Genomic DNA, 12048 nt, shown 5'->3' with positions numbered 1-12048 from the left:
AGTTTGTGCACAAGTTGGAGGAGAAGGACTCTGGTTTTTCCTTTGCTTCTCCCTGGCCTCCCTGCATTCACCTTTTGCTGAAATTACAACTTATACACAACATCAGGGGCGTGGAGATTGATCCTGCCAGGGCAGAGGATTTGGGGAGTGTCAGACTGCAGGAAGATTAAATGAGATATTTATGTGAGGGAATTGTGGCTGAGCCCATTCCTTTACTACTTCCTTACTCCTGCAGGTAGCACAGCCTTGAGCAGGGTGTAGGAGAGGGGGCACAGAGGGCTTTGAGAGCACTGAAAATAAATTTACCCCGACCTGCACTGGTTTGGGTCCTCCTGAAGGTGCTGAGCAGGTTTTAAACTGCCCTGAGCACCAGATCCTTCTCTCCCCCACCCCTCTCCCTGCTTCAGGTGCTGCAGGGGCTCACAGCTCGATTTCCAACCACAAGTGACAGTGGCTTTGGTGCATGAACAGCTGTGCTCTTGCCTTGCCTCTGCTGTTTGAAAATAAAGGTGATACATGTGTGAAGTTATCAGCATGCCTGGGTTTCCTTCCTTCAGTAACTCTGCCTTCATTTAAGTTTACTTAAATTTGCTAAAATTTAATTTTAATTCTTATTCAATTCTTCTTTAATTTACTTCCAATTTACTTCCAAGTATAAGTAATTTACTTATACTTTGAAATGGTTGTTGTGTCCCCCTGAGTGACACCTCCCTGCTGAGCACAGCCTCTGCTCTGGCTCTGGGTGCTGCCAGACATGGATGGTCCTGCCCAAAACCACCTCCCTTCTCCTCTCTCTGCATCCCAAGGTGGGTTTTTAAGGAATTCTCACTCTGGGCAGCATCTCTGTGCAGATGTGGAACTTTGTGGCATTTCTGGTTCGCAGTTCTCCACTGGAGCCACCCTCACAGGTCCCTCCTGGAGAGGAGGATTGGAACAGGGGGTCACAGAACCATGGAATGCTTTGGGTTGGAGGGACCTTAAAGGAATGGGTTAAAATTTTAATGGGAGTCATTTTAGAATGTCCAGCTCTTAAAAACTGTCTAGAACCAAGGCAGCTGCTCACACACAGCAAAAACCACCTTGAAAGGGACCATTAATCCCATTTCTGCAGGAGCAGAGCTGTCCCTGGGTCTGGCCCTCCCGGGCTGTGAGCTCAGGGAATCCTGGAATGCTTTGGGTTGGGAAGGACCTTAAAACCCATCCCATCCCATCCCATCCCATCCCATCCCATCCCATCCCATCCCATCCCATCCCTGCCATGGCAGGGACACCTTCTGTTGTATTATGGGGTTTTTAAACATTTTTTTTAGTTTTTAAAACGCCTCTCAGTTGCCCCATCTCTGGGTCAGAAAAGGGCATCATCCAACAACCTTCCACCATCCCAGGCTGCTCCAAGCCCTGTCCAGCCTGGCCTGGGACACTTCCAGGGATCCAGGGGCAGCCACAGCTGCTCTGGGCACCCTGTGCCAGGTCCTGCCCACCCTCTGAATAAGGAATTCACCCATTATCCATCCCAAACCCAGCAGCTGCCACCCAAACCAGCACTGAGCTCGTTGTGCTGCTGCTGTGTCAGTGCCACACGTTGGTCACCTCAGCACAAAGGTTTCCCTGAGCCCTGAGCTGCCCCAAAACTGCACTGGAAAGGGGGTGGCATCCACATTCTCTGAAAAAATCCCTTTGCCCAGGATTTTCCTCCTGGGGAGCTGAGAAACCTCAGAGAAAAATGAAAACAATTCTTATCTCATTGGCTTCTCCTGTGTTGTGCTCATGTGGAATGTGTTTGGAGATGGTTTACCCACAGGTGATTGTTCCATTGGGTTCTGGTGTGAGTTGTTTTGACTTTTTTGGCCAACTGGGGCCAAGTTGTGTCAGGAACTATGGAAAGATTCATAAATTTTCATTATTATCTTTTTAACATTGTGTAAGTTTCCTGTCTGTATTCTTTTGTATAATAGAATAGAATAGAATAGAATAGAATAGAATAGAATAGAATAGAATATTATAATATATTATAATATAATATAATATAATATAATATAATATAATATAATATAATATAATGTAATATAATAGTATTGTATTCTTTATATTCTTAGTATTCCATGTTCTATATAGTATTCTTTAGTATAATATAGTATTCTTTAATATAATATAGTATTATCAAGTAATAAATGAACCTTCTGAGAATATGGAGTCAGATTCATCATTCCTGCCTTCATCAGGACATTCCCTGCAGGTACAATAACCAGGTGGAAGTTCCAGCTCCCCCAGACCACTTTGGCCTCTGAACATCTGCAGCAGATGTTGGAGCTGCTTCATCCTCACCTTCTGGTGGGGCACAGCAGCTCCTGTGCTCCAGGAGTGTCTGGAATAGGGACACAACCTCCTGTAGCCCTGCTGGAGGGGCTTTGGGCAGGTTAGAAATATAAAAACACAGAAATATAAAAAAATAAAGAAATATGCAGCTCTGGATTTGGCTGAGAGACCAAAGTGAATTCTCTGTGCCTGCAGTGCCAGGGGCTCTGCTGTCTGTGAGTCACAGTCTGAAATCGCAGGTGAAGGGGCCACCAGCTGCTCCCAACACCACAAAATGAACGTGTTGGGTTCATCTTTATAGTCAGAATATTCCTGTGGGCACAGAGGGTGAAAGCTGCTGCCAGGTGGGGAAGGGCTGGAGGAGCCCTCACTGCTCCTCAGACACACCACGAGGAGCTCAGACTGCATAGACCAGACCTAAACATTCCCTGTGGTTTGAAAATTAAGGAATAAAATAAATACCACCCCTGGGGCTCAGTCCCATGATCCCAGCACGTTGGTGAGGTTGAAATGAGTTATTCTGGGGGATGATTTGAGCCTCAAAGTGTTGGAAATGTGACAAGTTCAGGAAAGAGCAGTGGAAGAGATGAAGGGCCTGGCTGGGCTGATTGATGGGCTCAGCCCTGGGGGAGGGAGACAAACATTAATTGTTGGCCAAGAGTGATGGGGGAACATCTGAGAGCAAGGGAGAAGCATCTGAGGAGCACAAGTTTCCTTCAGAGAGGAAAAACTGGTTTGGATGTGCTCATAAAATGGAACAGGGATAAGGCAGAAGGAATTAATCAGTGGAAAGGAAGTCTGGGTATCAAGAAACATTTCCAAGCAAGAAGATTCATCAGGATGTGGGGCAGGAGGAGCCTGGAAGTGCCATTGGCAGGCCCTCAGCACAGGATCAGGAAATGGGAACAATCCTCCCCAGGCAGGAAGAACCCCCAGTTATGAGCTCACAGGATTTTCCCATCGCTGATTCCTGCAATCCTGAGTTCCATTAGGGAAAATCCTGCTTCCAGTTTCTTTCTGGGGCCAATGTGATTTCTAGTTCTGTCAGTCTTTTGTGGAAAACTGAAAACCACCGAGCACAGGAGGATTTTGTGACATTTTTGTGTGAAAGGAGAGTGAAACCCTCCCTGTGCACAGCAGTAAATACTCTCTGGCACATTTTTATAATTCAGTGATCAGGACTGAGGTGCAAAAACAACTCATTCTCCATGGTCTGGTGAGTTCCTGGTGTTTGTCCTTCCTGTGCTCTCAAGGGGAGGTTGCATTAATCAATAACTGCCCGTGCTCACGCTGTTCCCACATGGGCTCTATTTAACTCTGCCTCCACTTTTCCACCCAGGAAAAATATCTCTGAGGTGACCTTGCAGCTGAACACCCCAGAGCAGGCAAAACCCAGCATTTCCCTCTTGGAAAGGACACAAGAAGGAGCAGAAGAGGGAAATGCTGCCCCACAGAAAACCTTTGGGGCCCTCGTGTTCTGCTCCCCCTCAAACTGGACCTGAGGGACAAGAGGAGTCCATGGATGTCAGAACCCAGGACATTCCTCTGTGCCTTCAATTTTAACCCATAGAAACAATAAACAACTTTGTGTGAAAAGTTACAAGCCATGAGGGTTTGGGTAGAGTGACAGTGAATTTATCACAGGGTGAAAATGTAAAATTTTGGGGTTTTAGAATGAGGGTTCAAGAGGCAAGATGGAGGAATCTGGGCGTTTCCTGTCCTTCTTCTCCTTCTTCTTGTCCTCCATCTTCTGCTGTGATGGTGGCACTTTTAGATTGGTTTAGAGTAGAGACAGACTGTCTAACATAGGTGATGGGTATTAGAAAATTATTGTAAGTAAAGCACACGTAGTTCTTAGTATAAAAAGCCAACACCACCCCAAGGGTGGTCAGTGTGCCACAACCCGACCTGCTGGACAGACCTCAGCAGCTCAGAGAAAGAATGGAATAGATAAGAGCAAATAAACAACCTTGAAAAGGAAAACCGACAAATCTCGACTTCTTCAGTCGTAAGGCTGAGGAAAAAAAAGACTTTCTAATACCTCAGGGGTCATCCCAACCACAAAAACCCAAGACATGGGCACAGATTTCACTGGACACAATTTCCCTGTGCTCAGAGGATGGGGATTGGTGCTGGAGGTCCCTCTCAGCTGCGGGGGATGTTCCTGGCTGTGTTTTGGGGCACTGAGAGCAGGGTTATTTCCCCCACAGCCTCTTCACAGGGCCAGCAGCTTTTATTCAGCACTTTCCAGAGTGGAAATCCCTCCACATGCCAGGGAATGGCAGCTGAGCTGGGCCTGTCCTGCCCTGCTTGGGCCCAGCTGAGTGCCCAGAAAGGCCTGGTTTAAGCCATGGGAGTGGATTTTGGGGAGGTGCAGACAGCACTGAGCACCCCTGATCCCTCTGGCATCCCTCACCCTGCCCTGCTGTGGCTGTGGGGTTTTTCTCTCCACACTCTTGTCTGCCTCCACATCCAAATAATGCTCCTTGGGACAGGATGTGGGAATGTGCCCCCTGTTCACAGAGTGACTAAATTATTCTTTAACTGCTTAAAAAGGCAAAAAGCCCACAAGTTTCTCTCCCAGTTTGGTACAAAGACACCTCATAGGACCTTTGGGACTGCACCTCCAACCTGGGGCTGTCCACTGGACGGAGGCCAAGAGGTCCCACCTGGGTAATTCACTAGGAAAAGAAGAGAACAAAGGAAATAATTGCTTTTGTGGGGTGTTTTAGCAGGAGCAAGAACCTCTCACCCCTAGCTCAGTTTTTCTCTGTAAGAGCTTTGTTATTTTGCCTTTCATTAAGCCTTTCTCTGTTTCCAACACTACCTCAGAAGCCATGCTGCTAATTTGATGCCATTGGGGTAGCTGGGCTGTCTCAGGTGTGATGGGTTCTCTGAGAGCTCATAAAATCTGTCTCCAAGAGAAACCCATCAGCAGGATTTGCAGGATTTGCAGGATTTTCTGGATGCTTTCCCAGCTCAGGCCCAGCTCTGGGGTCCGTGCCCAGTTTGCCCAGTTTGGTTCTGGTAGGACCCTCCTCCATCCATCCCCCTCTGTACTGGGGGTGACAACAGGACCTTGAACATCTGACACAGAAACTGGGAGATGCTCTCAGTTAATGCTCAGTCTCCCCTAGAACTGCATTAATCAAACAAAGTTTATTGGCTGTGATATTTTATTTCTGGGGGCGCTCCCACCTCTGCCTCTGTGCGTGAAAGATCAGGAGCCCAGATAAAAACTGAGGGGCAAACCAGACATGGATGTGTTCACAGATCATCTGCTGGATCTGCACAAACATCTGACAGGAAAAAAAGTTGTGATTTTCACTGAAAAAAAAAACCCAGCACTTTCCACTTGCCCTGCAGATCTCAACATCAGATTTGGGTGTGATCTGCTGCAGGGTGCTCAGTGCTGACTGCACCTTTCCAAAATGAAATTAGAAGGGTTCACTCAGCTTCAGAGACCAACACTGGGAGTTTTCTGGCGAGATGGAGAGCAGGAGAGCCAAAAACCTGAATAATCTGTTCTTCCCTGGCTCAGCCTGTCACATCTAAGTGACTTCACAGGCTCTGGCTGGGGGAGTGTTAGAAACTTTTCAGAGGCACAAATCAGTTGGTTTTGTAAGAGACTTTTTAAGTCTGTTAAAATTTTAAACCTTTTTAAGGTTTAAAATACTCAGCCCCTGGTGTTTTTGAGGCCAGAATAAGAGAGAACCTGGGCAAAGTGTGGCTGTGTTGGGCACCTTGGAGGCAGAAGGATTTTCTGTGAGATCTGAGCTCGGGGTTGGAGTCAATCACTGAGAGATGCTGGGGCTGGGGTCTCTTCCAGCTCTGCATGTGTTTCCTGTCCAGTTAATTACTGACAGGCAGAAACATCCCTGAAGTGCTGGGAGAGAGTGCCTGGCTTGGTGAAATCGTCATAAAAGGAGGTTTGGAGACTTCACTTATTTTCTGCAGGTGCTGGAGTACTCAGGATGTACTTGGTGGAAAAAATAACCCCAGAGCTGATGATTTTGCTGCTTTTTGCTGCTCAGTGATTCCTGCTCTGCAGTTTTGCTCACCCAGTGCTGCCCACCCCAGCCCTGGGCAGAATCCAGAGTGTCCCATTTCCTCCAGCCCATCCACTCCAGGCCTTGCCAAAGCTCCAGGTGGATGGACTGGGAGGCTCAAGGTTCTGCTTCAGAGTTTAACTCTTGCAACAGAGGGGTTTCTGAGCATCCCAGAGTATCCTGAGCTGGGAGGGACCCACAGGGATCAAATCCAGCCCCTGGACCTGCACAGCCACCCCAAACCCCACCCTGAGCACCCCTGAGGGCTCTGTCAGTGAGGGGCTGGGAACACAAACCCTGTGAGGAACAACTGAGGGAGCTGGGGGTGCTCAGCCTGGAGAAAAGGAGACTCAGGGGTGCCCTCATCACTCTCTGCAGCTCCTGAAAGGTGCCTGTGCTCAGCTGGGGCTGGGCTCTTTCTCCAGGAACTGACAGAACCAGAGCACACAGCCTCAACTGTGCCAAGGGAAATACAGGTTGGAGATTGGGAAAAAAATATAGGTTGGATATTAGGAAAAAAATGTAGGTTGGACATTAGGAAAAAATATAGGTTGGATATTAGGAAAAAAAATATAGCTTGGATATTAGGAAGTTGGTGAGATCCTATCCTATAGGTAGGATATTAAGAAAAACCTAATTAGGATATTAGGTTGGATATTAGGAAAAAAGTTTTTCATGGAAAGGGTGATAAAGCTCTGGAATGGCTGCCGGGGAGGTGGTGGAGTCCCCATCCCTGGGTGTGTTTAACAAAGCCTGGATGTGGCTCTGGGTGCCAGGGTTCAGTTGAGGTGCTGGGGCTGGGTTGGACTCGATGGTCTTGGAGGTCTCTTCCAACCCAGTGATTCTGGAATTCTGTGATTCTGTGAATTCTGTGTCCAAAGGCTCCTGGAGCTCTGGCAGCCTTGGCACCATTCCCTGGGGAGCCTGGGCAGTGCCCAGCAGCCTCGGGGGGCAGAACCTTGCCCTGAGCTCCATGCCAGCAGGAAGTTTAGGAGCAGGAAAGTTTATTGAGCATCAGATGCTCTGGTTGGAATTTTAAAAGAAGAAAGATGAACGCAAGGCTGAAATTGAAAGTGCAACAAAGAAAGGAATTCTGCAGGATCCAGCTGAAGGCCTGAAATCCCACGTGTGGAATGTCCTGGTGGTGGGTGATGCTCTGGAAGGGTCTCCATGGGACTGGGAGCTCCAGCTTTGCCTGAGCATTGCTGGAACGTTATTGCAAAGCAGACAGAGACCATTCCTTTATTAATCTGTGTTCTGGGCATCAAACAGAAAATCTAACTGGGCTTCATTAGAGGGCAGCCAGAGGAAATTCCTGAAGAGGAAATTCTGAGGAGGAAATTCTGAGGAGGAAAATGAAGACGGCTGGGAACTGAAAGTGTTGGACATCAGCTCTGAGGGGTCAGGACACCCCTGCATGTGAGCACTGATTTGTGAGGGACAATGGAATTTGTTCCCACATTCCCTGAGTGTGGAAATGCTCCACTCACAGGCAGCTTGGGATCCTTATTTTCTAAGTATAAAGCTGAGCCAAGATTTTCTGAGGCAGAAATAAAGGGTTAGATCTGCCCAGGGCATTTTGTTTATTTTTAATTACAACAGCAAAGGGGTTTTGTTGCAATGATTTGGATGAGATGTGGGGAAATTGAGTTATTTCAGACTGGTTCATGGTTTATCCTTGCTGCCTCCCTCACTGGGGCTGGAATTTGATTCCTGGCTCTGTGTGGAGTTGGTGGAAGCTGCCCATGGTCCCCATGGCCCCCTGGGATCTGTCCCATGCTCTGGGCTCTCTCTGGGCTGTGCCCATTCAATTCCACACCCAGCAGAGCCTTTCCTGGCACCTCTGGGATATTGCAAGGCCAAATCAGCACATGCAGGGATCAAAGCTGTGTTTAAAAATGCACATTCCTGCACTAAGCACTAAGAGCAAGGGTTACACTTCAAGCTTATATTTAATTATAATAAATATTCTATTACTATATTTCATTATATTAAATACTAATGCATTTGTTGTATCTATGTCTATATTTAATGATATTACATATTCTATTATTATGTCTCATTTATATAAATATTAATGTATTTATTGTATCTATGTCTATATTTAATGATATTAAATATTCTATTACTATGTTTCATTCTGTATAAATATTAATGTATTTATTGTATCTATGTCTATATTTAATGATATTAAATATTCTATTACTATGTTTCATTCTGTATAAATATTAATGTATTTATTGTATCTATGACTATATTTAATGATATTAAATATTCTATTATTATATTTCATTTTATTAAATGTATTTATTGTATTAATGTATTTATTGTATCTCTGTCTATGCTTTAGGTGTGTGTACTTACAGTCTGTATTATATTAGCCAGCATTAAACATTGGTGATGTTTACCTGGACAAGAGAAGGCTCCAGGGACACCTGAGAGCCCCTGGCAGGGCCTGAAGGGGCTCCAGGAGAGCTGCAGAGGGACTGGGGACAAGGCCTGCAGGGACAGGAGCCAGGCAATGGCTCCCAGTGCCAGAGGGCAGGGCTGGATGGGATCTTGGCAATCAGGAATTGTTCCCTGGCAGGGTGGGCAGGCCCTGGCACAGGGTGGGTGCCCCTGCATCCCTGGCAGTGCCCAAGGCCAGGCTGGACAGGGCTGGGAGCAGCCTGGGACCGTGGGAGGTGTCCCTGCCATGGCAGGGGTGGCACTGGAGGGGCTTTAAGGTCCCTTCCAACCCAAACCATTCTGGGATTCCATGGCTTTAATTCCCAACCCATCCACATGCAGTTACCACCTAACTCTCCCCAGGAATCCACAGAGATTCCCAGGAAATCAAGCACTAAACAAAAAGTGTCAGCTTTCCAATCACCTGATAACAATTATTTGTATTTTTGAGTATTTCCAACCCTCCAGAACTTCCTGCTTTGCCCCACAAGGAGCTGCTCCCTGCTCGTTACCCAACTCAACCCCAAATGTTGTCAGAGGTGAAAAAAATCCTTTCAGTGCCACTCTTTGCCTTCAGCCTCTCTGTTTTTGTGCCTCCAGTCCCACCTGCTTGGGGTTTGTGAGAGGAAAAGCTCGGCTTAACCGACACCTTTGTCCTTCCTGACCTTGGCTGCTCAAGCCAAGTTCTCTGTGCTTGGCTGGGTGGGTTTAGAGCATGGAGGGAACCTGGGAATTCCCAGAATTTCTGCTTTTCATGGAGCTGGGTGCTTTACACAGAGACTATGAATTGTCCTGGTTATCTGGGAGTTTCCAAGAAATCCTCTTCCCTAATGGGAATTAACTTTTTAAGTTGTGCATTAATATGTGCAAATTCTAAATCCTGCCGTGGCAGCAGCCACATTTGTTTAGGAAATCCTATTCCCAGCAACATAAGCAAACTTTTCAGACAATTGAAAAATTGGGTCCCTCTTCCCAAGAGGAAAAAGGAGGGTGAGGGATTGGAATCAGCAGAACCATAAATAAATCAGGAAGATCCATTTTGTTCATCCCCTGCCAGCGAGGAGCCGGATCCCTCCTCCAGTTCTTCCCTGGGATGGCTTTCCCTGGTGTTCCTGTGGGGTTTATTCCAAGTCTAATGGATAGGGAAGGGTTTTTTGAGGTTCAAACCCAAGTTTCCTTTGTCCCAGGTTATTCCCTACCACCCCAGACTGTGCTTGGAACTGTGCCTGTCCTCACTGGGTATCAACAGAGGAGATGCCAAAGAAACCCAAGGAAATAAAAGTGAGTTTGCCTCTGGATTCCAGTCTGTTTATTGCTATGATGGCCAGCAGAAAATCCCTGAAGTTCTTCTGGAGTGTTTGGAGCATTGTCCAGCAGGTGCCAGGTTCCCTAAACCTTCCCGCATTGCCTCTGAGATCCTAAATCCCCTCTCATTGCCACTGGGATCCTAAACCTTCCCACAGTGCCACTAAGATCCTAAATCTCCTCTCATTGCCACTGGGATCCTAAACCTTCCCACAGCCACTGAGATCCTAAACCTTTCCACAGTGTCCCTGAGATCCTAAACCTTCCACATTGACACTGAGATCCTAAATCCCCTCACATTGCCACTGGGATCCTAAACCTTCCACATTGACACTGAGATCCTAAATCTCCTCACGTTGCCACTGAGATCCTAAACCTTCCCACGTTGCCACCGAGGCTCACAGGAAATGTAAGGAGAAACTTCCAGAGTTTTGATGCCATGTTCAGAGGTAAAAGGAAGGGAAAGGCTGGCCAGGGGTGCTGGAGCACAAGCCACCATCTCGTTGTCTTCTGACCCGTCTAAACCCCCTCAGATTCAAAAAAGAACGTGATGGCCCCAACTCAACCCTGTTTTTTTTCAATTGAGTGATCAGTAGGAAAACCAAGGTTGAATGAGGAATCAATCTGGAATCTCAACACCAACATTTCACAGGATCTCCCCTCCGAACGCCCCGGTGCTGCAGAAAGCCACCAGGCAAGGAACAAAGCAGCCATGATGCACCCGCCACCCCAAACAACAGCAGCGAACAAAAAGTGCCTCTTACCTGCTCTGCCGAGGAGCTTTGGGGGCTTCCCTACAGCAGCTGGGGAGCAGGAAGGGAAAAAAGAAGGAAAAGAATCTCTGTGGAGTGAGGGTTGTGTCGGTTTTGGGAAAGAAGAGGCCGCAGCATCCAGCAAGAGCTCTGGCATTCGCAAACCACCGCTGGCTGGGTTTCTCTGAAATGTGACCCTATTTCCTTGTTGCACAGGAAAGGAAAGGGGAGCAAACAAAAGCTGTGCAGCTCTGAAGAGTGAAAGAGATCTGAGATCTTCCCGGTGTCAGAGCAGGGGTCTGCTGTGGGAGGGAAGGGGTCCCAGGGAGCTGGTGAGGAGCTGTTGTTATTTAAATGGATGTTTTAGGGGAGATGTTGCTTTGGGAGCAAAGTTCTCCCCTTGAACAGTTCCCACTGAGCAGATGTTGGTGGGAAAGGGATTCTCTGTGCACGAGTGTCTTTGCCACAGGATGACAGAGTCAGCTGGGCTGGAAAAGCCCTCTGAGGTCATTGAGTCCATCCTGTGGCCAATGCCCACCTTGTCCCCAGCCCAGAGCTCTGAGTGCCACCTCCAGGCCTTCCTTGGGCACCTCCAGGGATGGGCACTCCAAACCTCCCTGGGCAGCCCCTCTTGATTCCTGACCATCCTTTCCATGGAGAAATTCCTCCTGGTGTTCTCCAAATTCCTCATGGAGGAGCTTGAGGCCATTTCCTCATTTCCTCCATCCTGTCCCTGTCCTGGCAGCAGAGTCTGACCCCCCTGGCTGCCCCCTCCTGTCAGCCAGAGGAGTGAGGAAAACTGAATTTCTTTGGATTTTCCACATCCAAGCCAGGAGCTACTGAGAAAGGCCCTCTGGGAGGGGCTGCTTGGGAGCTGTGGTTTGTGATGGGCCAGGGCAGGCTCAGGAGCCCAAGGAGCCTCTCCTGGCCTGGTTCTCCTCTCTGTTTCTGATCAGTGATCGGCTCTTTGTGGTGCCAGAGTGGCCAGAACGTTGTCATTGAGCTGAGGACCTTCCATCTCCAGTGTCACCACTGCCAGCAGGGCTGGGGACATTCCATCTCCAGTGCCACCACAGGGTGTTGATGTTTTGCAGGATTTCCAGCTGCTCCTCAGGGCCAGGCCTCCCTTTCCAGGAGGAAAAATCTCCGTGTTTCATCCCCAGCTCGCTGCCACCCAT

General features: G+C 47.9%; 1 protein-coding gene across 2 annotated transcripts in view; it reads right to left on the bottom strand.

Moving 5' to 3' along the window:
• The window catches only part of ZAP70 (zeta chain of T cell receptor associated protein kinase 70), a 41421-nt gene extending 30388 nt beyond the window's left edge, over window positions 1-11033 (bottom strand). The window contains exon 1 of one of the 2 annotated variants that reach the window (XM_071451932.1): window positions 10883-11033. The gene's annotated coding sequence lies outside the window, so the exon portion shown is untranslated. The remainder of the gene's footprint in view (window positions 1-10882) is intronic. The other variant, XM_071451931.1, reaches the window with a different exon arrangement.
• Between the last annotated feature and the right edge of the window lie 1015 nt (window positions 11034-12048).

The sequence above is a fragment of the Agelaius tricolor genome, unplaced genomic scaffold, assembly GCF_023055355.1.
Source record: "Agelaius tricolor isolate 1412-34295 unplaced genomic scaffold, bAgeTri1.0.p SCAF_33, whole genome shotgun sequence".
Classification (NCBI taxonomy): Eukaryota; Metazoa; Chordata; class Aves; order Passeriformes; family Icteridae; genus Agelaius; species Agelaius tricolor.
This window is presented reverse-complemented; position numbering and strand designations above follow the sequence as displayed.